Genomic DNA, 18,934 nt, shown 5'->3' with positions numbered 1-18,934 from the left:
AACATCTTTCTTTTGTCTCTAGTTGGAGATGGTATTTAAAGTGGTGGTGTGGGCTATTTCAGGGTGTTACTCAGTTTTCCTGGGATCACTTGTGTATTCAGTAGGTGTTCATGTTATTAGAGTTTTGTTTGTTTTCCTCTTGCTACTTTATCTTTTTATTACAGTGCTAGGTCTTGGGGATGGGGGCACAGGGAGGAAGGGAGGGAAGGGAGGGTCCTCAGCCAAGAACCTAGAAGGGTAGAGAGAAATTTATTTTACCTTCTCTACACATGCAATAATATTTTAAAATACCTTCATCCATTACTGTTCAGAATGATTTTGTCTTTCAATGTTTATATCCTAAATTCTATCACCTGTGGGAACAATATAAGAAGAGGTTGGAAAAGAAACATATAAACGTAACAAAAATTTTTAAAAAGGTATTCTGTGATCGGCTAACAAATTCTTGTGAGTTAAAAAAAAAAATGGATTAATCCAGACAATTTACCCACAAGCAAAATGAAGATATCGAACTAGATGGTTTCTAAGACTCTTTGCCATTTTAACACTATTTAAATCAATTTACTCTTATTTTATGAAAGTTTTCCTAATACTTTCAACACTAAATGTCATCCATCATATCCACCACGAAAATGCCCAGAACTTCATGATATGTACCTTTAGAAAAGGAAACTAACATGAACTTTACAATTTCTTGTAAGGATCTCTCTGAAACTAGCCTAGGTTTCATTAATGGTATAGATGTGGGTTTGCAGTTATGATCTCTCACTTTATGTCTTCCAGTTCTTTTTTGAGATCCTAAAGAATATGGGAGAAATCAAGGTTAATCAATCCATCGGAGATTAGTATGACAGTCATCTATAAATTATGATTCTTTTTTATGCTTCAAAGTTCCTTTCCCACCCTCAGGAATACACTATAATTTCAATGACATATTCTTTATAAACAGAAGACAGAAATGAATGGGACTTGGGGAATGGATAAGAATTGGTCTTTGCAAAATAAGAGGCTCTCAAGTTGCACATTCTTATGATAATCTGCACTCTATGAATACCATTGTGGGTCTCTAGCATCCTGCAGCAGGATTTCTTCTGCTAATGTAACTAAGAAGGGAATGGTATCTCCTCCCCATGGTACAAGGACAAAGAGTACAAGGAACAATGTCAAAATCATCGCAACCTCCTTCAGTTTTCCCCACTGTAATACTCAAGGCTTCAACTTTACTTTATCCCCATTAATCCCCTCACTGCCAACAGATGGCCCCATCTTAAAATGTTGCTATAATAACGTTTCCAGACTGTAATTTCCTCAGCTTCCTCCCTTTTTCCTCCCTGAAAATTTCTATCATCACTCATTTTATTGTCTACATTATAAAGGAAGCGGCTAGAGTTTAACAGAGGGCTCTGCTTGGGCCTATTCCTTACTAGCTAAGCAATCTTGCACAAGTTATTTAAACTCTGATCCTGTTTCCTTGAAATGGGAATAACAGTATTTCTCCCATAGGATGCTGTCAGGATTGGACATACGGTATATTCCTCTATATAAGTGTGCTTTGTAGATTGGCTCTAGTTGGCACATCATGTATACTCAATAGATGATTATTGCAAAGTGTCTTTCCTCCGTGGCGAGTCTAATTTCTTTATCTTTAAATGTCCCCCACTCTTGCTTAGCTTTTTAATGACTAAAAAGCAGGGTTCCTCTTGGGCTTACAAATGTGTTTAAATGTACCTTCTTTAGGGTATGAATTTGAGTTTTGACAAATGTATACAGTCGTGAAACCACCATTGTAATAAAAATAAAGTTCGATTACCCTCTAACATCCTCTGTGTCCTCCCCTCACCCTCAGATAAGGGCAACCACTGATCTGTTTTCTGGTCTAATAGGTTTGCCTTTGCACATATGTCATATAACCTAACTTCTTTCGTTGAACATAATACATTTGAGGTCCATTCGCATGGCAGCATGTATCAGTCATCTGTGACTCTTAAGTTTATTCCACTGAATCAATACACTCAGTGTATTCTCTAGTTGTGTGTGTTCTCCATTCTACATTTGAAAGGGATTTGACTTATTTCCAGTTTGGGGCAATTATAAATAACCAAGGTTGAGTTTTAAGCTGTTCTTGTTGTTCAAAATATTTGTTATTTTTATATTCAGCTATTTGAGATTGAGAAGCAGTTCCCTCTTCCATCCCTACAAATCTATGCATTCATAGATTCTATTATAGTCTCCTTTATTTCTGCTTGCCAAGTGGCAATTTCTATCTGTACTAACTTTCTCGTAGTACCTTGCCAGACTCAGGTTATGTCAACCAAAGCTTGCTACTATCATTCTGTTTTCTAATCTCTTCCCCCAGGACAAAAAGTTCATTAGATATATAATCAGTCATCCACATCCTTACGAGCATCAGTTTTATGAGAAGTTTTGCTACTGCAGAACACAAAGAAATATTCCAACTCCAGTAATAATTTTCTTCCCGCATGCTTCCTGGCCTCCATGCCAGTGTGAGGAATTTGGGAGTTTTTTTAAAGTATCTTTGAAATTCTAGATAATAATTTTTTACATGAATCCATTTATGTTGTGGTGGCAAACTCACCAAAAAATGTAGTGACTTAACACAATAAAACTTTACTTTTCCCTCCTTCATCCTGTCCAGAGGAGGCAAGTAGGGGAATTTCTGCTCATATGTCACTCAGAGAGCAGGTCTTAAAGACTGTTATCTCAAGGTGCACTTCAGTTATCACTGCAAAAGCAGGAAAGGAAATGGTGAATTGCATGTCCACATTACTTCCACCTGGAAATTACACCTGCTACATATGCTTACTTCTCTTTGGTTAAAATAAGTCACAAGGCCACATCTAACTTCAAAGATGGTGATGAAATACAGCCTTATAATGTGCCCCAAAATAGAGAGCTAAAAGTGTGTGAAGGACAGTACTAATAGCTATAACAGGGCCTAATTTTCCCCCTAGCATTTGGCCAATTTTTCTGACACCATTTATTAAAGATTACATCCTTTGCCCAGCAAATTTACATGCTACCTTTATTATCTACTAAATTCTCATACGTAATAATTCTGTTACTGGACTCTATTCCATTTAGCACCTTTTTGCCTCCTGTTACTGTACCTCAAGTACCATAGCTATTCAAAACCTTTTAATAGTGGTAGGGCAGGTTCCTCGTCACTATTCTTCTACTTTTATTTCAAAACTTTTACCTGCCTCCCACTGCCTCCCTGAGCCACTGTCTGCCAGCTCCGACCGCCTGGCTCCCTGTGTTAGCCACCAATATTTGGAGTTCTTAACAACATGGCAGACATTGACAACAAAGAACAGTCTGAACTTGATCAAGATTTGGATGATGTTGAAGAAGTAGAAGAACAAACTAGTGAAGAAAAAAAATCAAAGCACGGCAGCTGACTGTTCAAATGATGCAAAATCCTCAGATTCCTGCAGCCCTTCGAGAAAGACTTGACGATCTGGTAGAAAACACCAAGATACATTGAAAGCTTGCCTATGGTAGTTAAAACACAAGTGAATGCTCTCAAAAATCTTCAAGTTACGTGTGCACAGATAGAAGCCAAATTCTATGAGGAGGTTCATGATCGTGAGAGAAACTATGTTGTTCTCTATCAGCCTCTATTTGATAAACGATTTGAGATCATTAATGCAATTTATGAACCTACGGAAGAAGAATGTGAATTGAAACCAGATGAGGAGGATAAAGTTTTGGAGCTGAAAGAAAAAGCCAAGATTGAAGACAAGAAAAAGGATGAAGAAAAAGAAGACCCCAAGGGCATTCCTGGATTCTGGTTAACTGTTTTTTAAGAACGTTGACTTGCTCAGTGATAATGGTTCAAGAACATGATGAACCTATTTTGAAGCTCTTGAAAGATATTAAAGTGAAGTTCTCAGATGTTGGCCAGCCCGTGTTTTGTCTTAGAATTTCACTTTGAACCCAAAGAATATTTCACAACTGAAGTGTTGACAAAGATATATAGGATGAAGTCAGACCAGATGATTCTGATCCCTTTTCTTTTGATGGACCAGAAATTATGGGTTGTACAGGGTGCCAGATAGATTGGAAATAAGGAAAGAATATCCCTTTGAAAACCATTAAGAAGCAGCAGAAACACAAGGGATGTGGGATAGTTTATACTGTGACCAAAACAGTTTCCAATGACTCTTTAATTTTTTTGCCCCTCCTGGAGTTCCTGAGGGTGGAGATCTGGATGATGATGCTGAAGCTATCCTTGCTCCAGACTTTGAAATTAGTCACCTTTAAAAAAAATTTTTTTTTTAATTTTTTATTTTTTAGACAGATAGAGATCACAAGTAGGCAGAGAAAGAAGGGGGAAGCAGGTTCCCTGCTGAGCGGAGAGCCGGATGCGGAGATGGATCCCAGGACCCTGGGATCATGACCTGAGCTGAAGGCAGAGGCTTAACCCACTGAGCCACCCAGGTGCCCCCAAATTGGTCACTTTTTACATGCGCGTATAATCCCAAGATCAGTGTTATACTTTACTGGAGAAGCTATCATAGGTGATGATGATGATGATGATGATGAAGGTGAAGAAGCAGATGAGGAAGGGGAAGAAGGAGATAAGGAAAATGATCCAGACCATGACTCAAAGAAGGATCAAAACCCAGCAGAGTGCAAGCAGCAGTGAAGTAGTATGTATGTGGCCTTGAGGATAACCTGCATTGGTCTGCCTTCTGCTTCCCTGGAAAGAATGAATTTACATCATTTGACAAGTCTATTTCAAGTTTTTTGTTGTTATTGTTTGTTTGCTTGTTTTTGTTTTTGCAGCCTAAAATAAAAATGTCTAATATAAATAAAAAACTTTTACCTGTTATTCACACATATTTATTCTTTATAAGACTTATTTTATCAAACCTAAACACACAAGTGACATATGAATGAAAGTAATCTAAGAAATATATATCAATAAAGCTTCAATGTTCCCCTTCAAATTCCTTTCCATTCTCATACTCCTAAGAAGCAGTCTTTGATCTATATTCTGACAGGGTTTGGTTCTGTTTTGTTTTTAATACATGCACATGCGTATTTTGTAGATTTACAGTATATTGATTTGTGTGATCAATATTGCTTAACATAAATCGGATTATACTGTTCATATTGTTCTACTTTTTAAAATTTAATTTGGTTGTGGACAGGGAACATGATTTCAAGATTTTGAAAGTTGTTAAGATTTGTTTTATGACTCAACTTGATTTATCTTAATGTATGTGCCATGTGCTCTTCAGAGAAAAGTACATTCTGTAGTTTCTGAATATAGTGTTTTATAAATGTAACTTGCATCAAGTTGATTGATAGCCTTATTCAAATCTTCCATGGTGGTCTATAATGATATTTGATCTACTTACTGTATCATTACTCAGAGAAGTATTGAATTCTCCCACTTAGGGGATTTAACTGTTTCTTCCTTTAATTCTACCTATTTTTGCTTGGTATATATATTTTTAAGGACTTTATTTTTAAGTAATCTCTACACTCAGTGTGGGGCTTGAACTCACAACCCTTAGGTCAAGAGTGATATCCTCTACCAACTTGAGCAAGCCAGGTGCCCCTTGCTTGATGTATTTTAAATTATTATTATTAAGTGTATTCACTTAAAGATTGTTATGTCTCTTCTCAATGAATTGACTCTTTCATGATTATAAAATGGTCCTTTTATGTCTGATGATGCTTCTTGTCTTAAGTTCAGTGTCGTCTGGTATTAATATAGCATACCAGCTTTCATAAGTTTAGTGTTTGCGTGGTGTATCTTTTCCATCTTCTGTGTTCTGTCTTTTGTGTGTACTGTGGATCTCTTGTTGCCAGCAAATAGCTGGGTTCTCTTTTTTATGCAGTCTGATAAACTCTGAATTCAAATTATTGATACAACTGAGACTGTCTCTATCATGATATTTACTCTCTATTTGCTCTTTGTTTCTTTGTTCTTCCTTTCTGTCTCTGTGTTAATAAAATTTTTATATCCCATATTATCTTTTCTATCAGCTATTTAGCTAATATAGCTTTGTGGAACGTCTTTTTTTTGTTTTGTTTTGTTTATTTTGGTTTTGAATTTCTGTCATGTTTTCTCTACAGGCTACAATATTCATTCTTAATTGATCAAAATCTTCTTGCGTTATTATTATGTCACTTCAAAGATTATGTAAGAAACAGTGGTAAAATTTAATATGTACTGCTCCTGTCTTCTCCAATATTGTTTCTTATATTTACTTCTACATGTGTTATAAACTCCACAAAGTATTTTTTTACTTTTGTTTTAAGTGGTTTATGACTTAAATAATTTAAGAAAATGAATAAGAGAAAGTATTTTATATTCACCTATGTATATTATATTTCCAACTTTCTTACTCCTTCTCGTATATCTGAATCCCTCTTGGGTATCAATTTTCTTGGCCTGAAGACATCCCTTTAACATCTCTTGTACAATGGCATATTCTGCTGGCAACAGGTTCTCTCAGCCTCCACTTCTCTGAAAGTATATGATTTTTTCTTTCATTTTCAAAAGATATTTTTGCTGGATCTAAAATTCTAGGTGAAACTTCCACTTAGAGCCATGATGGTCCAGATTATCTCTTGCTGTCAACTAGAAAATGGAAAAATTTTGGAAAACAAGTATTTTCAGATAGTGGGCAATTGGTAGTACAGGACTATGACTCATAAGAAAAGGAAAACAAATGAGTCCTATTGCTTTGGCTATCTGGCTGGAAGTTCTTGCTAGATTTTGGCACAAGGAAAGCAAACCCCTAGAGGGTACAATATTCTTACTGAATTGAGGAGACAGATTGGAGACCAATGCAGCTAGAATTTTCAAAACAAAAAGTTTCACAGAGAAATATTTGTCAATCTACTTGAGTCCCCTTCTCCAAGGTTCAAACCCCCTCCAGATTCTATGATTTTGGTAGCCTTTGAAAAATGTTATTTCAAATGTTTTCCCCAGATTTATAATTATTATCAGCAAGAGAATGGGTCTGATATTCCTTTGTTAATAGAATCCAGGACTCAAATAGTTTTGTTTTTTACCTATAATATGTCTTAGAGATCTTTTTTCATCAGTGTCCCAGATCATATCTCATTCATTTTAGGGCCTGCTAGCATTCCATAACACAAACGTAGCACAATTTATTTAACCATTCTTCATAGAAAGACAATTAAGTAACTATCGGAGTTTGCTATTAGAAATAATATTACAATGAATAGACTTACAAATGTATCTTTTGCACTTGTTCTAACAATTTTGTAGGTTAAAGAGTCAGAAGTAGAATTCCTGTGTCAAAAGGCCTAAACATTTAAAATTTTTAAAATAGACTTTACCAAATTAAACTTTACAATATATATTTTCCTGTTTCATTTACTCCTCAAAAATAACTTGAGAATCAACTTATCAAGTTCTACTTTAAATACCATTAGAATGTAAATTTAAATTATTTCCTGGGCGCCTGGGTGGCTCAGTGGGTTAAAGCCTCTGCCTTCAGCTCGGGTCATGATCCCAGGGTTCTGGGATCGAGCCCCATATCAGGCTCTCTGCTCTGCGGGGAGCCTGCTTCCTCCTCCCTCTCTCTGCCTGCCTCTCTGCCTACTTGTAACCTCTGTCTATCAAATAAATAAATAAAATCTTTTAAAAAAATTAAAAAAATAAATTATTTCCTTATTTTATTTGTGTGTTTTACATTCATCTTAGTTTTCTCTTATATTTTTAGCCCATAAGAATTATTCTTGTTGGTGGTGCCATTCGTGGTTAACTCTACTATTAATGAACATGGTCTTATGTTTCCAGTATAAATGAATAAAACACTAGGGAAATTTTGAAAAACACAGAAGAAAATGTTTTTAAAGGAAGGGATAAAGCATTCATTTTCTTTCTTCTTAGGACATTTTCTTCCAATCTTTTTTCATATGCACAGGTTTTGGTTTTAAACAATTTAATCATACTGTGTATAAAACATTGTAAGATATTTTTCCACTAACATTATACGAAAAGCATTTCCTCCCTTGTTAAATACACAGATGCCTTTCAATTTTGTTTATTTTAAATAACACTGTAATGACTTTGCACTGTTTGTTTATAATAATCTCCCAGAAATGGAAGTACTAAGTCAAAATTTATTGATATCTACTTAGTAAATATTGCTAAATTATTTCTAATATTTTTAATGGTTTGCACTCATATTTTTAAATTATCTATTCCATTACAGCCTTGAAAATAATTTTGTAAATCTCTGCTAATTTCATAGGTTTATTAATTGGTTTTCTTCTATTGAAAATTATTAATGTCTTTCAGTTATTTTTGATCCTTACCAATACTAGTACCTCTATTACACATAATCTACTAACATCCTAATCATTGTCCCTCATTTTTTCTGTCTCTCATTTATTAAAGGCTTCGTAAAATTGCTCAAACTTTCTTAAGTTCTGCAATTATTCTGGTTTATCTATCAATATCTATCTAATATCTTTTTCTCTCATTTTATCAACTTCCTTACTTCCAATGACTTCCATCCCCACTTCACATTTGCCATACTCTCCTGACTCACTTATCATTGCAAATGCTTCATAAAGTAATAAATTCACAATTTTTTCTAACCTTAGCCTCTCTCATCCTTTCAACTTTCTTTCTTCATTATTACCATAATATTGTCTTCATCTAATTTCTAAGTACTTAGGGATCATCAACATTTTTTCTGTTCATCAAAATCTATCTGTAATCTATCCATAAAATACCCCTTATCTTCAGATATGCATCAACTCCATGAAGTATTTCCATAATTCTCCTGTAGACCCCATCTCTTTTTTTTTTATTAATTTTTTATTTTTTATAAACATATATTTTTATCCCCAGGGGTACAGGTCTGTGAATCACCAGGTTTACACACTTCACAGCACTCACCAAAGCACATACCCTCCCCAATGTCCATAATCCCACCCCCTTCTCCCAAACCCCCTTCCCCCAGCAACCCTCAGTTTGTTTCGTGAGATTAAGAGTCACTTATGGTTTGTCTCCCTCCCAATCCATCTCTTTAGCCCATTTGTCTTCTATTGTATATTTTCTTCAAAACACTCAACCCAGTTCAATTCATCCATCCTCCTTCTCTCTAAGTTTTCCTTGATGAACACTACAGATCACTGACACCATTACAAATTCAAGATTTCCTTAGGGGAACCTTCAGAGTTCCTAAGGAGTCCTGTGTATTTCCTCTAATTACATCCACTTCCTCCAGTTGTCAACAATAACTACCACAACCTTTCTTCATTTTCTTTAACTACCAAAATACCTCTTCTAATGCTATTTTTAGAACATAGGCTCAATAAAGATTACCTCATAAAAAACAGCAGCCAGATCTTTCTCAACTTCCTGCCGCTCCATTTTTATTTTATACTCCCGTTTCTTTTTTTCCTTCTTCCCTGACACAATTAGAAAGTGATTCTTTCTCCTAACTAGAGTTTATGACCTCCATCCTTGCCTTTGTACTTTCTCTGCTCCATTAATCATGCCAACTCTCTCCTGTATCTTCTGTATCTCCAATGATCAAGAATTTCGTCAGAATTTAAATTTAATCAGGTTTCTCTCATATTAGAAAGAGATAGGGGAAAGAAGGAGGGAAGGAAGAAAAGAAGAAAAGGAAGGACTTCAAAAGGGCAGAGGGAGAAAGAGAATTTCATCCAGGACTCCAATAGCTAATATGCTTAGCATATAAAAGGCTGTGATAAATATTTGTGGAATAAGTGTTGAAAAGCATTAGGTTTCAGTGTGATAAAACTGCTCATGAGCTTTACAGTGTCAAGAAAGAAAACTGTACTATCCTTCTAGAACTATAGAGATCAATCAAAATAATACCTTAAATGACATATCAAACCCCTTACCTATTTTGTGTGATAGCAAAATCACAAACTAAAAATAAAATGTATGCATGTGTATGTTTCTTAATCACATAATGTAATTAATAAAAAAAAAACCACAGCTTTTCTGGCAGAGAAAAAAAAGGGGAACGAGATCCCTTATTTGAATTTTAAAGAATTCCAATATATAGATTAGTTTTCTTTCTTAATACCCTATAAACATATTATCTGTGTGATTTTTTTTTCAGGTTTCACTGGTTTAGATTAGAAAAGAAATTTTGTACTTTGCAAACCATAAAAATCTTTCACTGTGTGGCAACTTTAAGGGAAGTAATTTGCATTTAAAAATACTGTCATTAGTATATGTCAAAATAACATTTCTTCTAAAATTTATTTAAAAGTTTTAATTACTTGGTTTTACTGCTTATTTAAAAGAGTTTAAGAATTTTACTCTCAAATTCTTTAAGTGCTCAAAGTAAATATATTTTAGATTAATTTTAATATTAGAAACAAGAATTATAAGCTCACAGTACATATGAATTCTTATAAGACTTTATACTACTCATAAGACCAGAGTCCTTTAAAAATTCCAAATAGACACCAAGACCTGAAATTCATTGTTTCATGCACCAGATGTCACTGTTTCTCCATGCTAGTAAAATGGACCAACAAATTTTGGCAGTTAAAAATACCCAACTTACTTTAGATTTCTATTCTTAAGTATATACCAACAGAAATGTGTAAGTGTATAAACCAAAAAATAAGACCACAAATGTTCATAGTGGTATTATTAACATTTCAAACAAGAAACTACCCAAACGTCAATCAAGAGTGGAATGGATAAATGCACTGGGAGTGTACACACACACACACACACACACACACGATGGAATACTATACAGCCATGAGAATAAAAAACTACAACCACACACAACAAATCTCAAAAATACATTTAGCAGGAGGAGTCAGATTTTAAAAAGTCTATACTGTAAGAGTCTATATATTTTATTAAGTTTAAAAACATTCAAAACTAATCTATGATTTAGAAGTTGGATTAGCAGTTACCCTTGGGGAAAATTATGACTGCAAAAGGAAAAGGGATAGTTTCTGGGGTGCCAGTAACAGTTTGTCTCTTGACTTGGAGAGTGGTCATAGGGGTTTACTCAGTTTGTGATAATTTTTTGAGCTACAATTTTATGATTCATATGATTTTATTAATATGTGCTAAACTTTATTTCAAAGTTCAATAAAATACTCAAGTATAAAGAATTAATTGAAACTAGTTAATAAGTTATACCCTCCTGAAGACCTATTCAGAATACAATTCAAATTTAATTATTACATATTTTAGGTAAAACTTAAGAATTCCCAAGCTTTTCCTTTCAGTTGATTTCAAATCCCTAAACACTTTGGTTCTACTCCCATGGCAGTTTCTTCCTGTAATTCAAGAGAAATTCCTTTACCATGGATTCCTATTTCATCCTGCTGTATATCCAAGGAATGCACCCTTATTAATCAGCTCCATTTTTCATTATCTCGACAATTGCCTTTATATTGACCCTTATCCTTCAGCATATAAACCTGTTTATATTTCTTCCATCTTCAAAAACAAGCAAACAAACAAAAAAATCCTCTTGCTTCTTAGCTTCCTATAGTTAGTATACCTATTGTCAGAGTAGAAAAATACTTATTCTCTACCCTCTTATGTTCAGTATTAGGGGCTGTAAATTATTTAAACTGACAAAAGATCAACAAGAGAAAAGACCTATTTTCCCCTTTTTCTAGTCTTTCTTGGCTTCATATCCTCCTCTCCTAAGCATATCTCTTATGGCAACACATAACTTCATGAAAATTGTTCTTCCTCTGTTCACAAGAATTCTTGATATTGTGAGTAATTAGCCTTTGTGTTATCCTCTAAGGCATTTCACATTACTGATAATTATTTCTTGGGTAGAACTAAGCTGTCTGGAACTTCAAAGTTCTCACCTAATAGGAAATAGAGGAGAATTTTTAGCCTTACGTAGTAAGTTAAGCTACATTCTTAGGCCTCATTTTCTTTAGCTAAAAAGTCCTGGTTTCTCAGATATCTATTGCTATTCCAGAAACCACTCCAAGATGACACCTAGGTACAGAATAAGGAGTCCCTTATTGTTTCTTCTTGGCAGTGAGGATAAATGGAGCTCCTTTAATCTCTTTAATGTACTTGTGTTATTTTGGCACTATCTCTTTTTCTAAGAATATTTCTTGTCTGTGATTACTACTCTTCTAACAACATTTGTGGTTGAAATCTGCAGGATATAAATCAGTGGGTAACAGGATGATGGGTATTAAGGAAGGCACTTTGGTGATGAACACTGGGCATTATATGCAACTAATGAATTGTTGAACACTATATCAAAACCTAATGATGTAGTATATGCTGGCTAATTGAACATAATAAGAAAAAAAGGAAAAAAAAATCAGTGGTTTTCCATGAAGATAGTACTACCCTCTAAGGGATGTTTTGGAAATATGTGGGGAAGGGAGAAAATCAGTGTTGTTTGCAACATTGATCAGTAGATGATACTGGTATTCATTGCGTGGAAAAGGGCTGTTAGATGTTCTACAAAACAAAACGTCCCACATTCCATTAGACTCTATAATATCCTACCAAATGTTTCCATAGATAGAAAATCTCTTTATAACAATCTAACCTGAAACCAGACTTCATTTTATATATTTGAAAAGTATACTTCTTGCAAGTTTAACAAACACTGAATTTTCCAACAAAGCAATTACATTGAAGGAAGACCTTGCTAAGAGTGTGAACTATTGCAGAAATTCACAATGATATTACTAGGTATAACCCTTGATTTGGTATTAAAACGTGTTTCATCAGTCCATATTTATAGTTACAGCATTCACACTGATACACACAGGTGAAAATATTTGTATACTTTATTATCTATTCTAGTAATTAAAGTGATGGGACATTTACATATTGAAGTACATACTAGTTAGGGAATTCCTTTCATTCCTCCTTTATATTACATTAAATATATTGATTTTTATTATTGTATAGATAGGTTATATTAACTGTAATTTAACTTTTGTATGATAAAGAAAGTATTAACAAAATATTTATTTGAAAAAGGACTCAATGGATAGAAGTTGAGAACCATTGGTATAATTTATAGAGCAACCACTTTCTGCTTGGTGAAGGCCCAGTAGTGCTCCCTGGCTGACCACTACTATCTTCTAGTTTCACAAATATTCCATAATTATGGGCTTAGCGGAGACTTTCTTACTCATAAATTCTCATTTCAAAGCTTAGTTTCTTCAGTAGCCCTAATTATGTTGGCTTGTCTAGTACCTGAGCTGTGTCCTAAAGGGAGTATTTGCAATAATCCCAATCATTTTTATCTCTTGCTGTGTGTCTTTCCTACCACCCAAAATCATGCTTTTATAGAGACTAAACTCAGTCTAACTTGGGTATTTAAATGATCCAACTGCTAAGAAAAGGAGACAAGTTTGCCATGGATAAATAGATAAAATGAAATTGTTCTTAATAGTGGTAGTTGTGTGACAATAATCAGTTCAAGGCACAGGTCTAAAACTTTGATGTATTCCCTTAGTTTATCCCTGTTATGAGGGAAATACAAATTATCATATTCATTTTACAGATGAGGAAATTTAGATACTGAGAAGTTAGGTATCTTGTGCAGAACCAGAGATTTTTTTTTTTTTTTCATGAAAACATTGTCCTGTTTATGTCTAGGGAAATTCTTACTATGAAAGTCAACATTACGTAGACATCTAACACAAACAATAAATGTGGGTAGAATGAGACTATTTAAATTACAGGTCGGTATCAAATGTGGCAAAGTCTACTATTAAATTAAATGGGAGCATAAGATGTCCTTGGCATTTTCAAATCCAGTTTCTGTTTTTGCTTGTTGATTTTTTTTCTTTGCAGAATTTCTGTTTAACAGCCAGGATGAAAGGATGTCTCATAGTATAAGCATCCATTTCCAGATGCAAAGAATCTGAGCAGAGGAGCTTCAGTAGCCCTGGGAATGGCTTCAGAAAGTCTTTTTCTCTCTCATCTCCAGATGGGAATCCAGAAATGAGCTTAGTAAAAAACTACAGCCTTAACCACACAGGATGACTATTCAGTTAACTACTTCCATCATTTAGATTTTTGAGAACTTATACTGCTTTCAGACAACCACTTTTTCTCAGTATTACCACCTTTTTAAAAAATCCAAAACTATTTTAAATAAATTTTCTACATGAAAGGATAATCTTGATGCTATGGTTTCAGGCAAAGACACACCAACTTATTTATCACAATATTTTCTATTGAGAATATCATATGAACAAATTTGAATTGTGCACTATGTCTACATATACTCAAAAGGAATGAAGAGGTAGAATCTTCTTTGATTTTTTTCACTCTATTGTGAATGTGGGTTATTACTACATGTTTTATAGCACTCAACATTTTGGCTCTATTTTGTCCTAAAATTGTTTGAGCTATAATTTAAGTGGATTTTATATAAAATAACCATGAGCCTCAGAAGGAGTAAAAAAAAAAAAAAGTTTAAAGTGGAATAAAAAAAACACAATACACTTACGAAAGAATGATTCCCTTATACCCCTTCCTCTCACTCTCCTCTTCACCATCCTTTATCAACTCTTCTCTCCCTTTATCAGCAGCTGAAATAAACCATAGGTACGTTTTAAACACTAACTATATTTACTTTCAGTGTTTTATTATTACTTCTACATCAGCTTGTTTTGTTGTTTAATTGAAGTGTTTCCTATTTATGAACATTCTCTGGTGACCTTGGAATGAAATAGAACACATCATAAAACTGCCCATTTAAACTAATGGAAAATTGGTTTACTTTAAGAACTTTTGCATGACAGTTTTCAGGAAAATTTCACATTGTTCAGCAAAGGACAGAGGTATGTATCCTTGACATCTGAACACAAACTCAGAGTGCTTCACCTCTCTACCCTTTCAGGGCCATGTCTACAGTGTTGCCACTGTACAATATGAGTCATAAGGAGCTGTTACCGATGTGACCTGAACTACAGCTACTCCTCAGTCTTTTGTTCCCCCCTAGAGTATACAAAAAGGAAAAGAAGCCTCTCTTTAAATATGACCCATGTGTTGAATATTTTCTCTCTTGTTCTCTAACAATCTCAGTTGGGAATTTTGGGCAATATCTTGTATGTTATAATTATCAGGAATTTGATAAATTAAGGAAAAAAATATGAGGACATTTAGGACCTATTAATACTGTCTCTGATAAGTCTACTTATCACTAGATAATCAACTGTTGATTTGTTTAGCAAAATCATTTATTCTTCTCCTACCCACTTAAGCCCCCATGTTGCATCGCCACTTCCTCATATTAGGGATTTTGTATTTGTTCATAAAAGTCAAGAGCACAAAGTATTCTAAGAGTTATAAAGGCTGAGAACACAAAAGCTTGGCAAATTTTCCCTCTGTGGCCTAATTTTTTTCTTTTATCCTCATCTACTACCAGCCTCCTCATCCCCATTTTGCAATTAAAATATCAAGGAAAAATTAATGAGTAACAATTATTATACCAATGTATATGTGTATTAAAATATGAAAACACTGTTACATTAGACATTCTACCAGATACTCAAGTTTACACAAAATAAAATTCTTAAAAAATTCTTTCTGTACAATTATATTAACTTTTCAGCTATTTCACTATAACTTTATTTTTCTTTAAGCTTAGGCACTATCCCTACAAAAGCTATAAAAGCTCAATGATTATATTTTGTGTGGGGAAAACATTGCCTTTTATATCTGCTCAACTGCAGTTTCACAAAGAACTTCCCAAATCCCATCTGTCACCCTATTCTTCCTTGTGTAACTTGTCTATTTTCTTAACTTTGATGATAGTGTATTAGAATAAATTGCAAAAGTAGTCTTTTCTCCCCTTGATTTAAGAAAAATGGATAGATGTAGTATGAACTCATGTGAATGCAATAGCTAGAACTACTCATTGTGTCTCATTTTGCCACCATCAACAAAGTTACAGAACATCTGCAGAGCACCTGGCACCTTGCTAAGCACTGTAGAGACAAGCCATGAGAGACTGTGGACTCTGAGAAACAAACTGAGGGTTTTGGAGGGGAGAAGGGTGGACAGTTGGGTGAGCCTGATGGTGGATATTATGGAGGGCACATATTGCATGGAGCACTGAGTGTGGTGCATAAACAATGAATTTTGGAACACTGAAGATAAAATAAAAATTTTTTTAAAAAGAGAAAGGAACAAAAAGGAGAGAAACTGCCTTAAGGATCTTAAATCTAGTGGGAGAGAGATGATAACCCAATAAACAAATAAATCTACAATTTCAAATGCTGATAATGGTGTGAAGCAGACTGGGTATAGGAAGAGATGACGATGGTGGTAGTCAAGGAATTTCCCTCAATCAAAGACTAAAGTCAGGGAGTAGTTCACAATGTTTATAACGTGGGGCAAAGGAACAGCATTGTAATCAAGAGAACAGCATGTCAAAAGACACTCAGAAAGGAGAAAGCTGAACATGTTCACTGAACTAATTAAGCTTCTCCTTTACCTCTGCTCACCAATAAATCCCTGGAAGATATGGAAAATATGAACCCTGTTATTAGAGATTTGCCTGAGGAGTCTTTATCATGAATTCTGAATCTTTGTGATTCATATGTCCCATCATGAATCTTGAATACTTTCCTCTCATTTCTGATATCTCTGTTTTACTCCACCTTCCCCCTGCCCCACCAAAGCTCAAGACAAGTCTTTGGAATACTTGTCTCTCATTCCTTCCTTCCTTTATTCCATCAGTCTGTCATATAAGAAATGTTTACTTATTGAGCCTGTATTCTGTGTCAGTTCCTTTTTTAGGCATTGAAAATATAGCAGGAAACAAAACATAAGAATTCCCTAATCTCATGGAAATTAACAAAATCACATGCAGTGAAATGAAAGAAAAAACAGAATAGTGCTTGTCAATGTTTAATAAAGCTTCTATTATCATAATTATTTCATTGCTATATCTATTTGATTCCTAGATGTAATGAAGTTAATATTCATTTCAATAATTGTATAAATAGACCCAAATATCTGAGACTGGACTTTTTTTTTTTACTTTGCCCACATGTAGGATCAGGTTTTTCTTCACCATCTTGCATCTGAGTAGTGGCACTTTTCTTTGTAACTAAAAGTCTTCTCCCCCAAAGTTACTCTGGATTCAGTGCTCGTAAGCTCTTTCTCTGCTTGTCACCTCTCTGTGTGGCAACCAACTCTGCAGGTCCTAGTGTTGCCTATGTTGGCCAACATACTCTCTGTTTATAAATGGTCCACTGTTGGTACCCCATTTGGTCCTATTGTTCGAGGTCATATTTTCCTTTCTTTCCATGTCTCCCCCTATCTTTTTAAAAAATTTTAGCCAAAGGTGAATGCTTATAGATCAGATAATGTCACTCTTGCTTCTCATCTTAATACTCAAGCCCCATTCAAAATGTAGATTCTTCTGGTGTATTACTCTGTTCTCTCATCTGAGGATTTACACTGCCCATCCTATAAGGGCTTATTCAGCCAGAGCATCCCCACCCCGTTTGAATTGCCATTTTGTTGTAAAAACTTAAATTGACTTTGCCTCCCCCCCCACCAGGGGAACTTACTTAAAAACAAGTCCCGGAAACCAGTCCCATGTAACAAAGTCCAAATACAAGGGCGGGTCAGGCCAGGTGGAGACATTCAATCAGTGGGGGTGCATACTGTCTCCTAGCTACCAAGATGATGGGCTAGTTTCCATGGCTACTATAGGGTGAATTGTAATTCAATTAGCCACCTGTGTGTGGCCAGGCCCAACTACATGGCCTTTGCTCTATAAAAGTTAGCCTGGAAAGCAGGGAGGGGGTCCTCTCTGTAAGGGGTGGCCCCGACTGGTTTGTTTGACGGTCGGTCTGATTCTTGATGCTTGGCGCAAAATAAAGCTTTGCTTGAACTTCACTTTGTATCAGTCTCGCTCCTTTGACCATGGACCCCTTATTGGGGGACCCAACATTGGGAACCTAACAATCCCAACCTCTTTCCCACTTTCTTATTGTTGATTATCATCCAAAACCTTTCACTTTGCTCTCTGAAGTCTTATTTCATTGTCAACTATTTTTTTCTACATATTCAGTCTATTCAGAGAAAGCTCTCCTCATCTCCTTGCTCTAAAGTAATGCCTCAAAGATGATTTCAGGCTGTTTATTGTTTAAATATTTCAGTTATAGTAATTATACTTTTTAATTTTGTATTAGAAAAATATATATCAGAGTCTTCTTTGCAGGCATGTTATTACTTAGGTCAAAATTAAAGGAAGACTTTTAATTTTAAAAAAAGGAGATGGTAAGTTGATTTAAATAAAAATACTGAAAAAACAATAGTTTATATAGAAAGTAAGAAATGGCAAAAATCCCAAATGACTGCAGTTTAAGAAGTGCTACCTTCATTTTCCATTGAAAACTTCAATTTCAGTGTCACTTTCTCCATTGTGTGCTGTGCGTTCTCTTATATCCCAGCTACCATTAGGCCAGGAGATGTCAGTTGCATTCTCTCATTATGTTTTCCAGATCTTGACTTTGTTTGACTTCATCTGGAAACTGTCCTCCTTTGAAGTTCACATGTTCGAACTATAGCACCCTCTAAGCCCCATCTTTTCTCTTATAGACATAAAAAGCTTGAGCAATAAGCTCACAGGCTTACACTCCTGTGGTTAGTCTGTGTATCTGTGTTTGTGAATTATTAAAAAAAGTATTATATCCCCATTTGTGAAAATTTGGAAGATACAGAAATTAATTCTGTTTATCATTGTTAATGTTTTTTAAACATTGTTAATAGTTTGTCGTATTTTCTTCAGATTATTACGGATATTACTTTGTTTATACTTAATCATTTGACAGTACATCTTAAGAGCTTTTATGTTATTAAGGTTGTCTGTCTTTACAGTATAATATGACTAATCCTTAATTGCCTAGTATAAATAAGTGCCGTCATTTAATCATC

General features: G+C 34.6%; 1 pseudogene; it reads left to right on the top strand.

Moving 5' to 3' along the window:
- The first annotated feature begins 3,257 nt into the window (after nucleotides 1-3,257).
- Nucleotides 3,258-4,803, top strand: LOC131825871 (nucleosome assembly protein 1-like 1; annotated as a pseudogene).
- The last annotated feature ends 14,131 nt before the right edge of the window (nucleotides 4,804-18,934 follow it).

Source organism: Mustela lutreola, chromosome 2, assembly GCF_030435805.1.
Source record: "Mustela lutreola isolate mMusLut2 chromosome 2, mMusLut2.pri, whole genome shotgun sequence".
Taxonomy (NCBI): Eukaryota; Metazoa; Chordata; class Mammalia; order Carnivora; family Mustelidae; genus Mustela; species Mustela lutreola.
This window is presented reverse-complemented; position numbering and strand designations above follow the sequence as displayed.